This window comes from Salvelinus fontinalis, chromosome 20, assembly GCF_029448725.1.
Source record: "Salvelinus fontinalis isolate EN_2023a chromosome 20, ASM2944872v1, whole genome shotgun sequence".
Lineage (NCBI taxonomy): Eukaryota > Metazoa > Chordata > Actinopteri > Salmoniformes > Salmonidae > Salvelinus > Salvelinus fontinalis.
The window spans coordinates 32,702,166-32,721,992 of NC_074684.1; positions in this window are offsets into that span (position 1 = coordinate 32,702,166).

A 19,827-nucleotide genomic window follows, 5' to 3' on the forward strand; every position below is an offset into this window, starting at 1 on the left:
TTTAGCATTAATACTGGAGTGATAGATGTGCAGATGATGATGTGCAAGTAGAGATACAGGGGTGCAAAAGAACAAGAGGGTAGTAATAATATGGGGATGAGGTAGTCGGGTGTGCTATTTACAGATCGGCTGTGTACAGCTGCTCTGACAACTGATGCTTGAATTTAGAGAGGGACATATAAGACTCCAGCTTCAGAGATTTTTGCAATTCAGTCATTGGCAGCAGAGAACTGGAAGGAAAGGCGGCCTAACAAAGTGTTGGCTTTGGGGATGATGAGTGAAATATACCTGCTGTAGCGAGTGCTACGGGTGGGTGTTGCTATGGTGACCAGTGAGCTGAGATAAGGCGGGGCTTTACCTTGCAAAGATTTACAGATGACCTGGAGCCAGTGGGTTTGGCGACGGATATGTAGTGACGGCCAGCCAACAAGACCATACAGGTCGCAGTGGTGGGTAGTATATGGGGCTTTGGTGACAAAACGGATGGCACTGTGATAGACTACATCCAGTTTGCCGAGTAGAGGGTTGGGGGCTGTTTAGTAAATGACATCGCCAAAGTCAAGGATCGGTAGGATAGTCAGTTTTATGAGGGTATGTTTGGCGGTATGTGTGAAGGAGGCTTTGTGGCGAAATAGGAGGCCGATTCTAGATTTCATTTTGGATTGGAGATGCTTAATGATAGTCTGGAAGGAGAGTTCAACGTCTTACCAGACACCTAGATATTTGTAGTTGTCCACATATTCTAGGTCAGAACCGTCCAGAGAGGTGATGCTAGTAGTGTGGGAGGGTGCTGGCAGCGATTGGTTGAAGAGCATGCACTTAGTTTTACTAGCATTTAAGAGCAGTTGGAGGCCACGGAATAAGTGTTGTATGGCGTTGAGGCTCGTTTGGAGGTTGGTTAGCACAGTGTCCAAAGAAGGGTCAGATGTATACAGAATGGTGTCGTCTGCGTAGAGGTGGATCAGAGAATCACCAGCAGCAAGAGCTACATCATTGATATATACAGAGAAAAGAGTCGGCCAGGGAATTGAACCCTGTGGCACCCCCATAGAGACTGCCAGAGGTCCGGACAACAGGCCCAACGATTTGACACACTGAACTCTATCTGAGAAGTAGTTGGTGATACAGATGTTATTGCGATATAAACAGAAATTGATAACATGTAACTGCTTTTAACTTGTATCCTCCTGTCACCGAATAAATCCCAAATCTGCTTATTGTATTGTAGGTGTCACAGTATTTGACCAACTCAATGTAAAGTGTGGCCCTTAACACCAGAACTCTATGACGAGACGGCCTACAGGAAGGATGCGAGGGCCCTGGGAGTGTGGTGCCCGGAAAATAACCTCTCACTCAACGTCAACAAAACAAAGTAGATGATCATGGACTTCAGGAAACAGCAGAGGGAGCACCCCCCTATCCACATCGTTGGGACCGCAGTGGAGAAGGTGGAAAGCTTCAAGTTCCTCAGCGTACACATCACCGACAAATTGAAATGGTACACCCACACAGACAGTGTGGTGAAGAAGGCTTGGCAGCCAAAACCCTCACACACTTTTACAGATGCACAATTGAGAGCATCCTGTCGAGCTGTATCACCGCCTGGTACGCCAACTGCACCGCCCGCAACCACAGGGCTCTCCAGAGGGTGGTGCGGTCTGCGTAACGCATCACAGGGGGAAAACTACCTGCCCTCCAGGAAACCTACAGCACCCGATGTCACAGGAAGGCCATTAAGATCATCAAGGACAACAACTGCCTGTTCACCCCGCTATCATCCAGGTCAGTACAGGCGCATCAAAGTTGGGACCGAGAAACTGAAAAACAGCTTCTATCTCAAGTCCATCAGACTGTTAAATAGCCATCACTAGCACCTTAGAGGCTGCTGCCCTATATACATTAACTTGAAATCACTGGCCACTTTAATAATGGAACACTAGTCACTTTAATAATGTTTACATATTTTGCAATATTTTCTTAACTCTTCTTGAACTACACTGTTGGTTGATGGCATGTAAGTAAGCATTTCACGGTAAGGTCTACACTTGTATTCGGCTCATGTGACAAATAAAGTTTGATTTAATTGCTCATCTCATATGTCTATACTGTATTCTATTCAATTCTACTGTATTTTAGACTGTGCTGCTCCGACATTGCTCGTCCAAATATTTAAATATTCTTAATTCCATTCCTTTAGATTTGTGTGTATTGTATGTATTGTTGCGAAATTGTTAGATATGAATTGTTAGATATTACTGCACTGTTGGAGCTAGAAACACAAGCATTTCGCTACACCTGCAATAACATCTGCTAAAACAAGTGTATGTGACCAATAAAATTTGATTTGATTTGAACCTAAGTTTCCTCCTGGCTCACTACTCATATCATACAGTTAATGCAGCTTGGAGGGGCCTTATGTTTTACAGCACTCCAGTGGAGCGGCGGTGGCGTCCATCAGCTAGGCCCTGAGAAGTGCTGCCGAGGGACTTCTCCCAGGTTTGATTACCTCTCCTTTTGTGACATCCAGGAGAAAGAGACCGGGTCAAAGCTGTCGTAAATATCCAAGACTGACTTTACAGCTTCTGGTAACTGTGGTGAGGCTAAGTGAATGAAGAAAATACGGTGGAGAGGTGGAAACCGTCGAGTTGGGGGTCTATCAGGCTGTGGCCTTCTCCAACACTGCTTAGATCAGCAGGATAGAGGCCCCTGCTGACCCTCTCTGCACTATTGATTTCTGTGGCAGGCCTAAAGGACTGTATGGGCTTAACTTGGACTTTTTCCAAGGTTTTCAGTGAAAGAAATTAGCTATGGAAACTGCACTCAACTTTCCAGGTTAACATGATGATGGCAAAACATTCTCATAAAATAATAATACATCGCATGGAAGAAAGGTAGGAACCAATTCAGGATTACGCCAGAGCAACAGTTGAGAAATAGAAAAGGATATGAATTGGATGACACATTTGAAAATGTTCACCAGAGAGATTATGCATTTGATTCACATCCCATGCTCTCATGTGCAGAGTATAACCTCTCTCCAAAGGATTTATGGCAGCTATTATTTTAAACTTTCTGAACAGGTTTGGTCAGAAGCTGTCATCCTGTAGGTTGTCAAATCAGTTTTTCTCCCTGAGGCAATAGACATACTGTAAACCAAGTGGAGTGGGGGTTGAAATTACTCGGAACACCTAGCTCGTTTTTGGCAGGTTAAGAATCATAAAAAGGAAAGTGTTCTATGTAAATAAAAGAACGTTAACGAAAGTGTGACCTATTCCTGTCAATGCAAAGGTACAGTATGAACAATTATATATATTAGGACTGTCATTAAACCAGTTATACTTACTGACTTGGAACAATAGTTTGATCATATTTTCATCAGGCACAAATGGTACGTTAAGACCAAGGTTAATATAGTAAACTAAAGCTGAACCTAAAAGTATTATAAGAACACCAAACTGTAATAACCTTGGTTACTGCTGGACATAATGATTATTCCTTCTCTCCATCTTCTTATGGACCAATTAGTGGAGGCAGACTCAGAGAGACGACACTAGTCAACAGAAAAAGAGTACAAGACCACAGGGTTTGGGAGTGAGCTCTCTTCCTCTCTATACGCCCATCATAGTGTCAAGGCCTTTGCAAGGTGCTGACCCTGATTATAACCCCTCCACTAACAGAGAAGAGCTCGTTGGAATGCTCTCAAAGTAATTTTGTGTGTCGTCTATAACAACCAAAGAAAGGCCCGTCATTTTGTGTGTCGTCTATAACAACCAGAGAAAGGCCCGTCATTTTGTGTGTCGTCTATAACAACCAGAGAAAGGCCCGTCATTTTGTGTGTCGTCTATAACAACCAGAGAAAGGCCCGTCATTTTGTGTGTCGTCTATAACAACCAAAGAAAGGCCCGTCATTTTGTGTGTCGTCTATAACAACCAGAGAAAGGTCCGTCATTTTGTGTGTCGTCTATAACAATCAGAGAAAGGCCCGTCATTTTGTGTGTCGTCTATAACAACCAGAGAAAGGCCCGTCATTTTGTGTGTCGTCTATAACAACCAGAGAAAGGCACGTCATTTTGTGTGTCGTCTATAACAATCAGAGAAAGGCCCGTCATTTTGTGTGTCGTCTATAACAACCAAAGAAAGGCACGTCATTTTGTGTGTCGTCTATAACAACCAAAGAAAGGCCCGTCATTTTGTGTGTCGTCTATAACAACCAAAGAAAGGCCCGTCATTTTGTGTGTCGTCTATAACAACCAGAGAAAGGCCCGTCATTTTGTGTGTCGTCTATAACAACCAAAGAAAGGCCCGTCATTTTGTGTGTCGTCTATAACAACCAAAGAAAGGCCCGTCATTTTGTGTGTCGTCTAGAACAACCAGAGAAAGGCCCATAATGTTGTGTAGTCTATAAGAATCAAGTTACATTCAGTAGATCCATGTGACTAAGGGCAGAAAACCTAGCTCACATTGCTCATCCTGCATCCACAGATGCACCTTTGCCTCACCCTTCCAAAGTTATTAGGAGTGATGTGGATCCCAGGGATCTTCAAAGGTCAGACAGCCATGAAGAGATTAAGGAGAGTGGGATGAGAGAGGGTTGGATGGGACTGGGGTCTGAGAATGGTAAAGGTCTTTAGGCTACGGATGGATGAATGACAAGGTTGAGGATAAATTGGGTTGAGTAGTAATTTGATTCTATGTAGACCAATGTATTAATGCTTTGTGGATGTTTTGAATTTGCTCCTGATGTTCAATGGAGTTCAGTCTAATTGGATCAAGTATTTTTGTCTCCGCTCTACTTTACGACTTATTAGGATGGTTGTAAAATAGTTTGAAGAGTCTCCTCCTGGTTAACATTCTTTCTATTCTCGTTAATTTTCTCCGTGTTGCTACCTGCCGACAAGGAAGGGACTAAGCTCTAAGCCCATGGTAACAGGTGAGAATTCACACTGGAAATACATTTATTAATTTCCTGTAAGTCCAGGCAGGATTCAGGTGTGTTTGTACCAGAAAGAAGCTGACAACTGCACCTGTGATGTTGTGACTAATCCTCATTGGTAACCTCCAATGTTAGCGACACACTAGCCATTTAGCTGGTGGTTCAGCATTATAGCAGCCTTGTTTCCATTGTTTCTTGTAAGTGCGACGGTGAAGGTGTGCCACAGTGAGGCTTGAGAACTGTTATGACTAAAACCCCATCAGTCACCTTTGACGGTAGTGTCACAGCGATGTAGAGGTTAGTGCCCTGGCCTTGTTCCTCTTGTTCTCTTGCTGTGCATGCTGCTGCTGTTCAGCCCACACTCAGTGTGTCGCTCCACAGGTCTGTTCTCAGGCTCTGTGAATCTTCTTAAGGGCAGGGCCAAGTGAGTCATCCATATAGCTGGCAAGATTGTAATCAGTAACTGCTCTATAGGAAGCTAACCACTTGAGCAGAATTCCGGGATTGTGTGTACTGCTAAAAGGTATAGCAAAATCTTGCAGATTTAAGAACTTCACAAGCATTATTTATCATCCCCACACAAGAAGACATACACTACACACACACACACACACACACACTTTACACATATTCATTGTATGCACAGGTACATGTAGCCACACATTATGCTCACTCACACAAACACAACTCTGTCATGGACATGCTTGGAAATGACACCTTGTTAATGACAAGGTGACACCACATGACACCGCAGTTAGCAACACCCGTCAGGCCCCTAACCCAATGAGTCCCACTGTAACATGTAGGTTTTGGACTAACCCCGTTTGAACATTGGCTGTTTGATCTACAGACTTTGAGCCCGAGTCTGGAGAGTCTGAATGGTTTGATCTACAGACTTTGAGCCCGAGTCTGGAGAGTCTGAATGGTTTGATCTACAGACTTTGAGCCCGAGTATGGGGAGTCTGAATGGTTTAATCTACAGACTTTGAGCCCGAGTCTGGAGAGTCTGAATGGTTTGATCTACAGACTTTGAGCCCGAGTCTGGAGAGTCTGAATGGTTTGATCTACAGACTTTGAGCCCGAGTCTGGAGAGTCTGAATGGTTTGATCTACAGACTTTGAGCCCGAGTCTGGAGAGTCTGAATGGTTTGATCTACATACTTTGAGCCCGAGTCTGGAGAGTCTGAATGGTTTGATCTACAGACTTTGAGCCCGAGTCTGGAGAGTCTGAATGGTTTGATCTACATACTTTGAGCCCGAGTCTGGAGAGTCTGAATGGTTTGATCTACAGACTTTGAGCCCAAGACTGGAGAGTCTGAATGGTTTGATCTACAGACTTTGAGCCCGAGTCTGGAGAGTCTGAATGGTTTGATCTACATACTTTGAGCCCGAGTTTGGAGAGTCTGAATGGTTTGATCTACAGACTTTGAGCCCGAGTCTGGAGAGTCTGAATGGTTTGATCTACAGACTTTGAGCCCGAGTCTGGAGAGTCTGAATGGTTTGATCTACAGACTTTGAGCCCGAGTCTGGGGAGTCTGAATGGTTTGATCTACAGACTTTGAGCCCGAGTCTGGAGAGTCTGAATGGTTTGATCTACAGACTTTGAGCCCGAGTCTGGAGAGTCTGAATGGTTTGATCTACAGACTTTGAGCCCGAGTATGGGGAGTCTGAATGGTTTGATCTACAGACTTTGAGCCCGAGTCTGGAGAGTCTGAATGGTTTGATCTACAGACTTTGAGCCCGAGTCTGGAGAGTCTGAATGGTTTGATCTACATACTTTGAGCCCGAGTCTGGAGAGTCTGAATGGTTTGATCTACATACTTTGAGCCCGAGTCTAGAGAGTCTGAATGGTTTGATCTACATACTTTGAGCCCGAGTCTGGAGAGTCTGAATGGTTTGATCTACAGACTTTGAGCCCGAGTTTGGAGAGTCTGAATGGTTTGATCTACAGACTTTGAGCCCGAGTCTGGAGAGTCTGAATGGTTTGATCTACATACTTTGATCCCGAGTTTGGAGAGTCTGAATGGTTTGATCTACAGACTTTGAGCCCGAGTTTGGAGAGTCTGAATGGTTTGATCTACAGACTTTGAGCCCGAGTCTGGAGAGTCTGAATGGTTTGATCTACAGACTTTGAGCCCAAGACTGGAGAGTCTGAATGGTTTGATCTACATACTTTGAGCCCGAGTCTGGAGAGTCTGAATGGTTTGATCTACAGACTTTGAGCCCGAGTCTGGAGAGTCTGAATGGTTTGATCTACATACTTTGAGCCCGAGTCTGGAGGGTCTGAATGGTTTGATCTACAGACTTTGAGCCCGAGTCTGGAGAGTCTGAACGGTTTGATCTACATACTTTGAGCCCGAGTCTGGAGAGTCTGAATGGTTTGATCTACAGACTTTGAGCCCAAGACTGGAGAGTCTGAATGGTTTGATCTACAGACTTTGAGCCCGAGTCTGGAGAGTCTGAATGGTTTGATCTACATACTTTGAGCCCGAGTTTGGAGAGTCTGAATGGTTTGATCTACAGACTTTGAGCCAAAGACTGGAGAGTCTGAATGGTTTGATCTACAGACTTTGAGCCCGAGTCTGGAGAGTCTGAATGGTTTGATCTACAGACTTTGAGCCCAAGACTGGAGAGTCTGAATGGTTTGATCTACAGACTTTGAGCCCGAGTCTGGAGAGTCTGAATGGTTTGATCTACAGACTTTGAGCCCGAGTCTGGAGAGTCTGAATGGTTTGATCTACAGACTTTGAGCCCGAGTCTGGGGAGTCTGAATGGTTTGATCTACAGACTTTGAGCCCGAGTCTGGAGAGTCTGAATGGTTTGATCTACAGACTTTGAGCCCGAGTCTGGAGAGTCTGAATGGTTTGATCTACAGACTTTGAGCCCGAGTCTGGAGAGTCTGAATGGTTTGATCTACAGACTTTGAGCCCGAGTCTGGGGAGTCTGAATGGTTTGATCTACAGACTTTGAGCCCGAGTCTGGGGAGTCTGAATGGTTTGATCTACAGACTTTGAGCCCGAGTCTGGGGAGTCTGAATGGTTTGATCTACAGACTTTGAGCCCGAGTCTGGGGAGTCTGAATGGTTTGATCTACAGACTTTGAGCCCGAGTCTGGAGAGTCTGAATGGTTTGATCTACATACTTTGAGCCCGAGTCTGGAGAGTCTGAATGGTTTGATCTACATACTTTGAGCCCGAGTATGGGGAGTCTGAATGGTTTGATCTACAGACTTTGAGCCCGAGTCTGGAGAGTCTGAATGGTTTGATCTACATACTTTGAGCCCGAGTCTGGAGAGTCTGAATGGTTTGATCTACATACTTTGAGCCCAAGTCTGGAAAGTCTGAATGGTTTGATCTACAGACTTTGAGCCCGAGTCTGGAGAGTCTGAATGGTTTGATCGACATACTTTGATCCCGAGTTTGGAGAGTCTGAATGGTTTGATCTACAGACTTTGAGCCCGAGTCTGGAGAGTCTGAATGGTTTGATCTAAAGACTTTGAGCCCGAGTCTGGAGAGTCTGAATGGTTTGATCTACATACTTTGAGCCCGAGTCTGGAGAGTCTGAATGGTTTGTTCTACAGACTTTGAGCCCAAGACTGGAGAGTCTGAATGGTTTGATCTACAGACTTTGAGCCCGAGTCTGGAGAGTCTGAATGGTTTGATCTACAGACTTTGAGCCCGAGTCTGGAGAGTCTGAATGGTTTGATCTACATACTTTGAGCCCGAGTTTGGAGAGTCTGAATGGTTTGATCTACAGACTTTGAGCCAAAGACTGGAGAGTCTGAATGGTTTGATCTACAGACTTTGAGCCCGAGTCTGGAGAGTCTGAATGGTTTGATCTACAGACTTTGAGCCCGAGTCTGGAGAGTCTGAATTGTTTGATCTACATACTTTGAGCCCGAGTTTGGAGAGTCTGAATGGTTTGATCTACAGACTTTGAGCCCGAGTTTGGAGAGTCTGAATGGTTTGATCTACATACTTTGAGCCCGAGTTTGGAGAGTCTGAATGGTTTGATCTACAGACTTTGAGCCCGAGTCTGGAGAGTCTGAATGGTTTGATCTACATACTTTGATCCCGAGTTTGGAGAGTCTGAATGGTTTGATCTACAGACTTTGAGCCCGAGTCTGGAGAGTCTGAATGGTTTGATCTACAGACTTTGAGCCCGAGTCTGGAGAGTCTGAATGGTTTGATCTACAGACTTTGAGCCCGAGTTTGGAGAGTCTGAATGGTTTGATCTACAGACTTTGAGCCCGAGTATGGGGAGTCTGAATGGTTTGATCTACAGACTTTGAGCCCGAGTTTGGAGAGTCTGAATGGTTTGATCTACAGACTTTGAGCCCGAGTCTGGAGAGTCTGAATGGTTTGATCTACATACTTTGAGCCCGAGTCTGGAGAGTCTGAATGGTTTGATCTACAGACTTTGAGCCCGAGTCTGGAGAGTCTGAATGGTTTGATCTACATACTTTGATCCCGAGTTTGGAGAGTCTGAATGGTTTGATCTACAGACTTTGAGCCCGAGTCTGGAGAGTCTGAATGGTTTGATCTACATACTTTGATCCCGAGTTTGGAGAGTCTGAATGGTTTGATCTACAGACTTTGAGCCCGAGTTTGGAGAGTCTGAATGGTTTGATCTACAGACTTTGAGCCCGAGTCTGGAGAGTCTGAATGGTTTGATCTACAGACTTTGAGCCCGAGTTTGGAGAGTCTGAATGGTTTGATCTACAGACTTTGAGCCTGAGTCTGGAGAGTCTGAATGGCTTGATCTACAGACTTTGAGCCCGAGTCTGGAGAGTCTGAATGGTTTGATCTACATACTTTGAGCCCGAGTCTGGAGAGTCTGAATGGTTTGATCTACAGACTTTGAGCCCGAGTCTGGAGAGTCTGAATGGTTTGATCTACATACTTTGAGCCCGAGTCTGGAGAGTCTGAATGGTTTGATCTACAGACTTTGAGCCCGAGTCTGGAGAGTCTGAATGGTTTGATCTACATACTTTGAGCCCGAGTCTGGAGAGTCTGAATGGTTTGATCTACAGACTTTGAGCCCCAGACTGGAGAGTCTGAATGGTTTGATCTACAGACTTTGAGCCCGAGTCTGGAGAGTCTGAATGGTTTGATCTACATACTTTGAGCCCGAGTTTGGAGAGTCTGAATGGTTTGATCTACAGACTTTGAGCCAAAGACTGGAGAGTCTGAATGGTTTGATCTACAGACTTTGAGCCCGAGTCTGGAGAGTCTGAATGGTTTGATCTACAGACTTTGAGCCCAAGACTGGAGAGTCTGAATGGTTTGATCTACAGACTTTGAGCCCGAGTCTGGAGAGTCTGAATGGTTTGATCTACAGACTTTGAGCCCGAGTCTGGAGAGTCTGAATGGTTTGATCTACAGACTTTGAGCCCGAGTCTGGAGAGTCTGAATGGTTTGATCTACAGACTTTGAGCCCGAGTATGGGGAGTCTGAATGGTTTGATCTACAGACTTTGAGCCCGAGTCTGGAGAGTCTGAATGGTTTGATCTACAGACTTTGAGCCCGAGTCTGGAGAGTCTGAATGGTTTGATCTACATACTTTGAGCCCGAGTCTGGAGAGTCTGAATGGTTTGATCTACATACTTTGAGCCCGAGTCTGGAGAGTCTGAATGGTTTGATCTACATACTTTGAGCCCGAGTCTGGAGAGTCTGAATGGTTTGATCTACAGACTTTGAGCCCGAGTCTGGAGAGTCTGAACGGTATATCTACATACTTTGAGCCCGAGTCTGGAGAGTCTGAATGGTTTGATCTACAGACTTTGAGCCCAAGACTGGAGATTCTGAATGGTTTGATCTACAGACTTTGAGCCCGAGTCTGGAGAGTCTGAATGGTTTGATCTACATACTTTGAGCCCGAGTTTGGAGAGTCTGAATGGTTTGATCTACAGACTTTGAGCCAAAGACTGGAGAGTCTGAATGGTTTGATCTACAGACTTTGAGCCCGAGTCTGGAGAGTCTGAATGGTTTGATCTACAGACTTTGAGCCCGAGTCTGGAGAGTCTGAATGGTTTGATCTACAGACTTTGAGCCCGAGTCTGGGGAGTCTGAATGGTTTGATCTACAGACTTTGAGCCCGAGTCTGGGGAGTCTGAATGGTTTGATCTACAGACTTTGAGCCCGAGTCTGGGGAGTCTGAATGGTTTGATCTACATACTTTGAGCCCGAGTTTGGAGAGTCTGAATGGTTTGATCTACAGACTTTGAGCCAAAGACTGGAGAGTCTGAATGGTTTGATCTACAGACTTTGAGCCCGAGTCTGGAGAGTCTGAATGGTTTGATCTACAGACTTTGAGCCCGAGTCTGGAGAGTCTGAATGGTTTGATCTACAGACTTTGAGCCCGAGTCTGGGGAGTCTGAATGGTTTGATCTACAGACTTTGAGCCCGAGTCTGGGGAGTCTGAATGGTTTGATCTACAGACTTTGAGCCCGAGTCTGGGGAGTCTGAATGGTTTGATCTACATACTTTGAGCCCGAGTATGGGGAGTCTGAATGGTTTGATCTACAGACTTTGAGCCCGAGTCTGGAGAGTCTGAATGGTTTGATCTACACACTTTGAGCCCGAGTCTGGAGAGTCTGAATGGTTTGATCTACATACTTTGAGCCCAAGTCTGGAAAGTCTGAATGGTTTGATCTACAGACTTTGAGCCCGAGTCTGGAGAGTCTGAATGGTTTGATCGACATACTTTGATCCCGAGTTTGGAGAGTCTGAATGGTTTGATCTACAGACTTTGAGCCCGAGTCTGGAGAGTCTGAATGGTTTGATCTAAAGACTTTGAGCCCGAGTCTGGAGAGTCTGAATGGTTTGATCTACATACTTTGAGCCCGAGTCTGGAGAGTCTGAATGGTTTGTTCTACAGACTTTGAGCCCAAGACTGGAGAGTCTGAATGGTTTGATCTACAGACTTTGAGCCCGAGTCTGGAGAGTCTGAATGGTTTGATCTACAGACTTTGAGCCCGAGTCTGGAGAGTCTGAATGGTTTGATCTACATACTTTGAGCCCGAGTTTGGAGAGTCTGAATGGTTTGATCTACAGACTTTGAGCCAAAGACTGGAGAGTCTGAATGGTTTGATCTACAGACTTTGAGCCCGAGTCTGGAGAGTCTGAATGGTTTGATCTACAGACTTTGAGCCCGAGTCTGGAGAGTCTGAATTGTTTGATCTACATACTTTGAGCCCGAGTTTGGAGAGTCTGAATGGTTTGATCTACAGACTTTGAGCCCGAGTTTGGAGAGTCTGAATGGTTTGATCTACATACTTTGAGCCCGAGTTTGGAGAGTCTGAATGGTTTGATCTACAGACTTTGAGCCCGAGTCTGGAGAGTCTGAATGGTTTGATCTACATACTTTGATCCCGAGTTTGGAGAGTCTGAATGGTTTGATCTACAGACTTTGAGCCCGAGTCTGGAGAGTCTGAATGGTTTGATCTACAGACTTTGAGCCCGAGTCTGGAGAGTCTGAATGGTTTGATCTACAGACTTTGAGCCCGAGTTTGGAGAGTCTGAATGGTTTGATCTACAGACTTTGAGCCCGAGTATGGGGAGTCTGAATGGTTTGATCTACAGACTTTGAGCCCGAGTTTGGAGAGTCTGAATGGTTTGATCTACAGACTTTGAGCCCGAGTCTGGAGAGTCTGAATGGTTTGATCTACATACTTTGAGCCCGAGTCTGGAGAGTCTGAATGGTTTGATCTACAGACTTTGAGCCCGAGTCTGGAGAGTCTGAATGGTTTGATCTACATACTTTGATCCCGAGTTTGGAGAGTCTGAATGGTTTGATCTACAGACTTTGAGCCCGAGTTTGGAGAGTCTGAATGGTTTGATCTACAGACTTTGAGCCCGAGTCTGGAGAGTCTGAATGGTTTGATCTACAGACTTTGAGCCCGAGTTTGGAGAGTCTGAATGGTTTGATCTACAGACTTTGAGCCCGAGTTTGGAGAGTCTAAATGGTTTGATCTACAGACTTTGAGCCCGAGTTTGGAGAGTCTGAATGGTTTGATCTACAGACTTTGAGCCCGAGTCTGGAGAGTCTGAATGGTTTGATCTACAGACTTTGAGCCCGAGTCTGGAGAGTCTGAATGGTTTGATCTACAGACTTTGAGCCCGAGTCTGGAGAGTCTGAATGGTTTGATCTACAGACTTTGAAAAGCTATCTATGAAAACCTGAGACACTCACGAACACGCACATGTAGCATGTTCAGGTAGTAGGTTCTTCTGCAGAAGGTAATAGGTTCTACATGGGATGGATAACTAATAGTTACCCCCCTCCTGAGGTTACTCTTAAACTGATGTGGCCACCTGGAGGCCAGACATTGTAGTTTGTATTTTATCCTCTTTAACCCCTTATTGACCCTCAGAGGCCTCATAGACATAGCTGGTTTTCAATTGAAGATACATTGAGGGATAACACAGTGGACAATACCTACAACTAAGGTTGCAAAGCTACCAGTAATTTATCAAAGTTACTGGAATCTTCAGTAATTTTGGTAATTAACAGGTCATCTATGGCAATCTATGGTCATTTGGATCATTTAAACTTCAATAACAAAAAAACAAAAAAACATAAATAGTATTCGTTTTTTATATTTTCCATGAGTTTCTAGTGGACGATTCAAGAAAAAAAATGCCTAATTAATGAAAAAGGCATCTAATCAACAATGGCATTATTTTCAATGGTGTGATAATTGACTCACCCACCCGTGTGGTTATTGATTCGCTGACTGGAAAATAAGCAGGTGGTTAAGGATTTATCAAAATGCTTCTTGTGTGTAGTTGAAAAACAAGCATTTTCCCTAATTCATCTGTTTTTTTGTTCAAGTAGAAATGTTCCCGACCAAGATAAACCCACTTCAATGTCTGAAAATGTATCTGAAATCTGATGAGAAGACATCCTGTCACATTGAGGTGAGAAACACAACCACAATCATCTGAATCTCAGTCATTCAAATCCATACTATTAATCCAATTCACCTGATTTTTGAAGGTTAGAACCAAAAGCATAGTTGGGATCAAGTCTTTGGTTCTATTCTCAAGATTTCGACGTGCATCTCACGCCAGAGAAAAATAGGATACATTGACTTGAACTCTGCTCACGCTGGCAAAATGTAACGTTTCCAGTGTTGCAGGTAAAAAAATGAAAAAATCTGTTATCTTGACGCCCTGGTCCAGTGTAGCTCTAGGGTTAAGGAGCAGCTTTGACCCAGAGCACATAGGAAAATGTGCCTTATGACTTAACGTGAGGTGTCAGCAGTGTCAATGAAACTGACGACAAGAATGAGGCAGAAAGCCTTTAGATTGTTGCCCTGTGGCAGCTTCCCGTTACCTCGTTGAACTGGTGACCCCATCCAGCCCCCTGGGCTGATAACTCTACCTAGCTCTACCCACTCCTGCCAAGAGGGATAAACATTACAGATGCCACTTTGACAGTGATGCAGAGTTCTTTTTCTGACTCTTAAGGAGTCAAGCATAGTCAAGCATAGTGTAGCAAGCATCGTCTCCGGTGTCTACAGATCCACTTGTTATCTATATTTAGAGCTGTATTCATATGCCACAGACTCCTGTGCGGTTTGTCTAAAAGCCTGGGTGAAAATCCCTTGACTCTTGAGGAATGTGTCTAGGTTCAGAATATGTCTCTCTCTACTATTGACCAACCGGATGGACATCTGTGGCTTCATGTCTACATGATTTGTAGGGTAATACACAACAATCATGACAATCATGTTGACTGACTAGATAGAGTACATGTTTGAATTGGACCTGAGTGTTCGTCTTCCTGTTGTTTGGCAGGGATTTCTCTGTGATGGAGGGGGCCAGATGAAGGTGTCATTTGTCATGATAAAGCGGTAACAGGACTTCTCAACGTGACCTCACAGTGAGTCACAGAGCTCAAATGGCCACGGTATGAATAGGGATGTTATTTTATAGGGGGGGGGGGGGCGATACTTTGTGAGTCAGGTGTTTAGAACGTTCCATGAGATATCTCAGTCAAACTAATACCGTTTCACGATGCACATCTCAATCACTGGTCACCATTTCACATTCTTACGATGACCCCATATGGTTTTCCTCCCCAATTCAGCCATGTATCCTTCTACCTGTCTGCATTCCCTTTTCTAGTGAGCATTGCTGCTAATAACTAGGATTATCTTTGGTTCCCAGTCCATGATAACCAACCAGCCTGCAATCCTTACGATTAGCCCCTTTGTGGATCCCCAGCTTCCTGTATCGTGAATGCAACCATCTACAATAAATCCATGTAAATACACCATAATCTTCACTTAACTTACCTCAAATGGGTTATTTTCAATCATGCTGTAACTCCGGCCAAAGCGTAATAATAATAAGGCTTGAGCGGTCCCTTTGTTCAGTCTAATTCCCCTTTTCCCACTAATTCATCCGAAGAGGAAAGGTAGTTATTACAATCATCACTCCCTAGAGCACCATAGAGAGGGGCCCACTATAATGGGGTCGGTCCTGCTCTATGGGGGAGGGAGTTAATCCTAAAATTAATAATTTAGAATAGAATGTATTGAACAGCTGAACGGAATGCCTACGTCCCATTCAAATAAGCATTGACATTCAGTAATACCCTCTTAGTTGTTGTGTTATAATTGTATTTATTTTTTATCACTGCATGTCTCTTTATGGATGTATCAATGTTTATAAACAATTGAACAGATTGGTGATCATCAGTTGTAGTAGACAGACCATGAGCTGGAATGATTCATTATACTGGTACAGGATTCTACCCTATTGTCGATTAGGTTAGAAGACAGAAAAATTGCCTTTTGTGGGGATTAAATCACTAACGTAGCATTTTGTTTGTTTATTTAACAAAAAATCATAAATACTGTGTACATTTTATTTTATTTTAGTCCATTACGCTTCATATAATTAGAGATATTTAATTTGTTTTACCTCTATAATAGCTTAAAATGATAATGAACCCTTTTGTGGAAAAGGGGACTAATTATCTTACAAAACAAGCCACTAAACCAATCATTCATATAATTAGCTTTTTTATGTTTAACAATGATGACTCATTTGTGACTAGCAAAGGTCCCTCAATTCAAGTTCAAGCAGGGTTTAAAGCTGAACCAAACAAACAATAACGCATTAACAGAGAAAAGGGACTGCAGTTGTATTCTTTCCTTTCACCCTTTCTTCTCAGCTTAGCCTCCTCATTCGGTTGGTTTTATTCATATTTAATGCGAGGGCCTTGAAAGGTTCCCTCACAATGGTCTCACCCAGAGCATTTTGATGTTTTTCTGGTTTGAAATGTGGCAGCAAATAACCAGTCTCTGGAGATTTGAGATATGAATGTTAAGTGTGTGTGTGTGTGTGTGTGTGTGTGTGTGTGTGTGTGTGTGTGTGTGTGTGTGTGTGTGTGTGTGTGTGTGTGTGTGTGTGTGTGTGTGTGTGTGTGTGTGTGTGTGTGTGTGTGTGTGTGTGTGTGTGGGCATGTTTGTACTTATGGGTGTGCTTATATTTTTGATTTCTTAGTACGTCTTAGCTTCACTTGTGTGTCTATGCATCCTCAATCAGATAACATTTTTAAAAACCTTTTTGGAAAAATGATTTACACATAAGCATAAAACTTCCCAGTATCACTAAATGAGCTACCTCCCTTCAGACAACGAGCCCTTCAGTCGAGACGTCAGCTCCCTCAGCAGCCAGTCAAGACAAACGAGCTTGCATTTGCGGGACAATTTGGGGGCCGTCACGGCTAGGTGACACTTTTAAACGGGTGACACAATGGCCTCTTAACCCCCACCGAGGTGATGCCCTGCCCCAGGGGAAGCTCATTAGTGCTGGGGAAGGCAGAGGCAAAGAGAGGGCGGGAACCATACTCTAGGCACTGACAGATCTACCTTCACCATTCATTTGGGCTCTAATGAGGGTATTAGCAAGTGGGAGGAGCATGCAGTAATGACAGCACTAATGAGCTTAGCTATAGGCCCTCTTTAGGCTATGAGGGGAAGGGAGGGGTCACATCTGAAAAGGCAGGTGAGGTGAGGCATACTGTATGAATGTATTCTATCTGGAAAATAGACTGGCAAGGGATAATGGATGGATACTGCAATGACTGATAATGACAGAAAAAGAGTAAACAATATGAACCTTCTATGCTATACATTTATAACCAAAAACCCATTTAACACATTGTATAAATAACCCCGGTCTGGGATGTGGACAACACATAACAGGAAGGAACATTTAGAACACATGCTACAACCTGCACACTGGAACACAAACACAAGTAAATAGACATGATGTCACGCCCTGACCATAGATTGCTTTGTATGTTTCTATGTTTTGTTTGGTCAGGGTGTGATGTGGGTGGGCATTCTATGTTGTATGTCTAGGTTGTCTATTTCTGTGTTTGGCCTGGTGTGGTTCCCAATCAGAGGCAGCTGTCAATCGTTGTCTCTGATTGGGAGCTATACTTAGGTAGCCTGTTTTCCATTGTGTGTTGTGGGTGATTGTTTTCTGTTTGTGCGTATTGCTTGCAGAACTGTTTCGTTTTCGTTCTCGCTCTTTATTATTTTTTGTCAATTCAGTGTTCAGTTTATTTTTGTTTATTAAAATGAACACGTACCACGCTGCACCTTGGTCCGACTATTCCTACTCCTCCTCAGACGAAGAGGAGATGCGTTACACATGATCCAGAGCCACGGACCATAGAGGCAGAGCCTTATGCAGACAGACCCTGCTACTATTTTAGCTGAAGACGTATAAATAACACCCATGTCTTTATATCAAATAATACGTTCCTTTGACTTTTCTGTCTTTACCAAACTGACAATGTCAATAGTATAAACTGAAAAGAATACATACATACATATATATATATATATATATATATATATATATATATATTATTTTCAGTTTATACTATTGACATTGTATATATAATATATATATAAATATATATTTAAATAAAATATATAATCTGAAAATTACTGTACAATTTACTGGCTAAACTCTCATCTGCTGACTCGGTAGCGTTAGTGTCATACAGTTGAACAGAGATAAAAGGTACAGAGTCTATCTTTACTTTAATCTTCACATGGTGAACAGCAGGTGACAACTGAAGGTGCTGTAGTGGTATTGATTGTCCTATATCCAATAGCCACGGCAGAGTTGTATAGCGACCACATCTCACACCTGCAGTAGCAGCGAAACTCCATTAGAAGAGTTAGCATTACGGGTAGGCTGGCCTTCTTCAGCTGTTACTACATGTTGACCATTCTTGACCAAGACAGCACATGCCGTATATGATGCGTGTCCATGTGCATAGATGTCAAACTTGAAATGGTAGACGCCTCTCACTGGTGCACGTGAAGAAACCTGTTCCCAAGCAAAACACTAAGTTACACTACTGTTTACCGATCCTTGATGCACATTTTTGTTCTGGCCAAGCACTAAAACATCTGATACAACTAATAATCAATCCTTTGACTTACTGTCACAAAGCCTTGTACTAGAATGACAACTGGAAACTATGGAACTGATAATAAGGTGCATATATTGTAGTTCTCCATAGAAGGGCCTGCGGTGTACTATACCTGTGTTTGGGTTATAAGCGTTGCCAATGTTTGTGAAAACGTTTTTGTAGACCAAAGTGGTGAAGGCGTTGTTATGTGGGTGCCAGAAGAACATGTTTCCAAAAGAGTGGTTGAGAATGCAACCTTACTGTCTGTGTGTGACAAAATATGTTCCCAGACATATGCAGACAAGCAGCAAAAATACTGCTTATTTAATACATTTTCCATCAGCTGTAACTTGAGATTATTGGGTGGATCTGAAATACTACAAAGCTTACATATACATTACCTCAGTCACAATGACTTCCAAAATAATCCTATTTGTTTCTTAAAAGGCTGACTTAAGCAAAACCCTTACACATTAGCTGTTTTTTCTCTTTTCAGGTCCTCTACTTCCTGTGTTTTCTCTGTTCAGGTCCTCTACTTCCTGTGACTACTGACTACTGGATCAGTTCCACAAGCTCCACTGCTTGTGCTGAAATAGACACACGCACAGCTATGTTCATTATACAAATCATTTTTACATTATTCGTTAAACGTCAGAGATCAGAGCTCTCAATCTAACCTCCAAAGTGTTCAGCTTTGCCCCGAGTCTCAACGCGACTCTCTGCTCCCCCATCATGACGTTCATCTTTCTCAGCATAGAATGGAGAGTCCGACAGGTTAATCGGGCCAGTTTTAAGATTGCAGCGATGGGTCCCCTGTTTCTCAGTCTGTATCTTATGGTATTTTCTTCTGTTTGTCTCTGAACCTGGGCCCCAGACAGACAGCAGCACAGTAACGTCAACAGCACCACAGCAAAATCAGAAGCACCACAGCAACGTCAGCAGCACCACAGTAACATCAGCAGCACCACAGCAACGTCAGCAGCACCACAGAAACGTCAGCAGCACCACAGTAACATCAGCATCACCACAGCAATGTCAGCAGCTCCACAGCAACGTTAGCAGCACCACAGCAACGTTAGCAGCACCACAGCAACGTTAGCAGCACCACAGCAACGTTAGCAGCACCACAGCAACGTTAGCAGCACCACAGCAACGTTAGCAGCACCACAGCAACGTTAGCAGCACCACAGCAACCACAGCAGCACCACAGCAACGTCAGCAGCACCACAGCAACGTTAGCAGCACCACAGCAACATCAGCAGCACCACAGCAACATCAGCAGCACCACAGTAACATCAAGAGCACCACAGCAACGTTAGCAGCACCACAGCAATGTCAGCAGCTCCACAGCAACGTTAGCAGCACCACAGCAACGTCAGCAGCACCATAGCAACGTTAGCAGCACCACAGCAATGTCAGCAGCTCCACAGCAACGTTAGCAGCA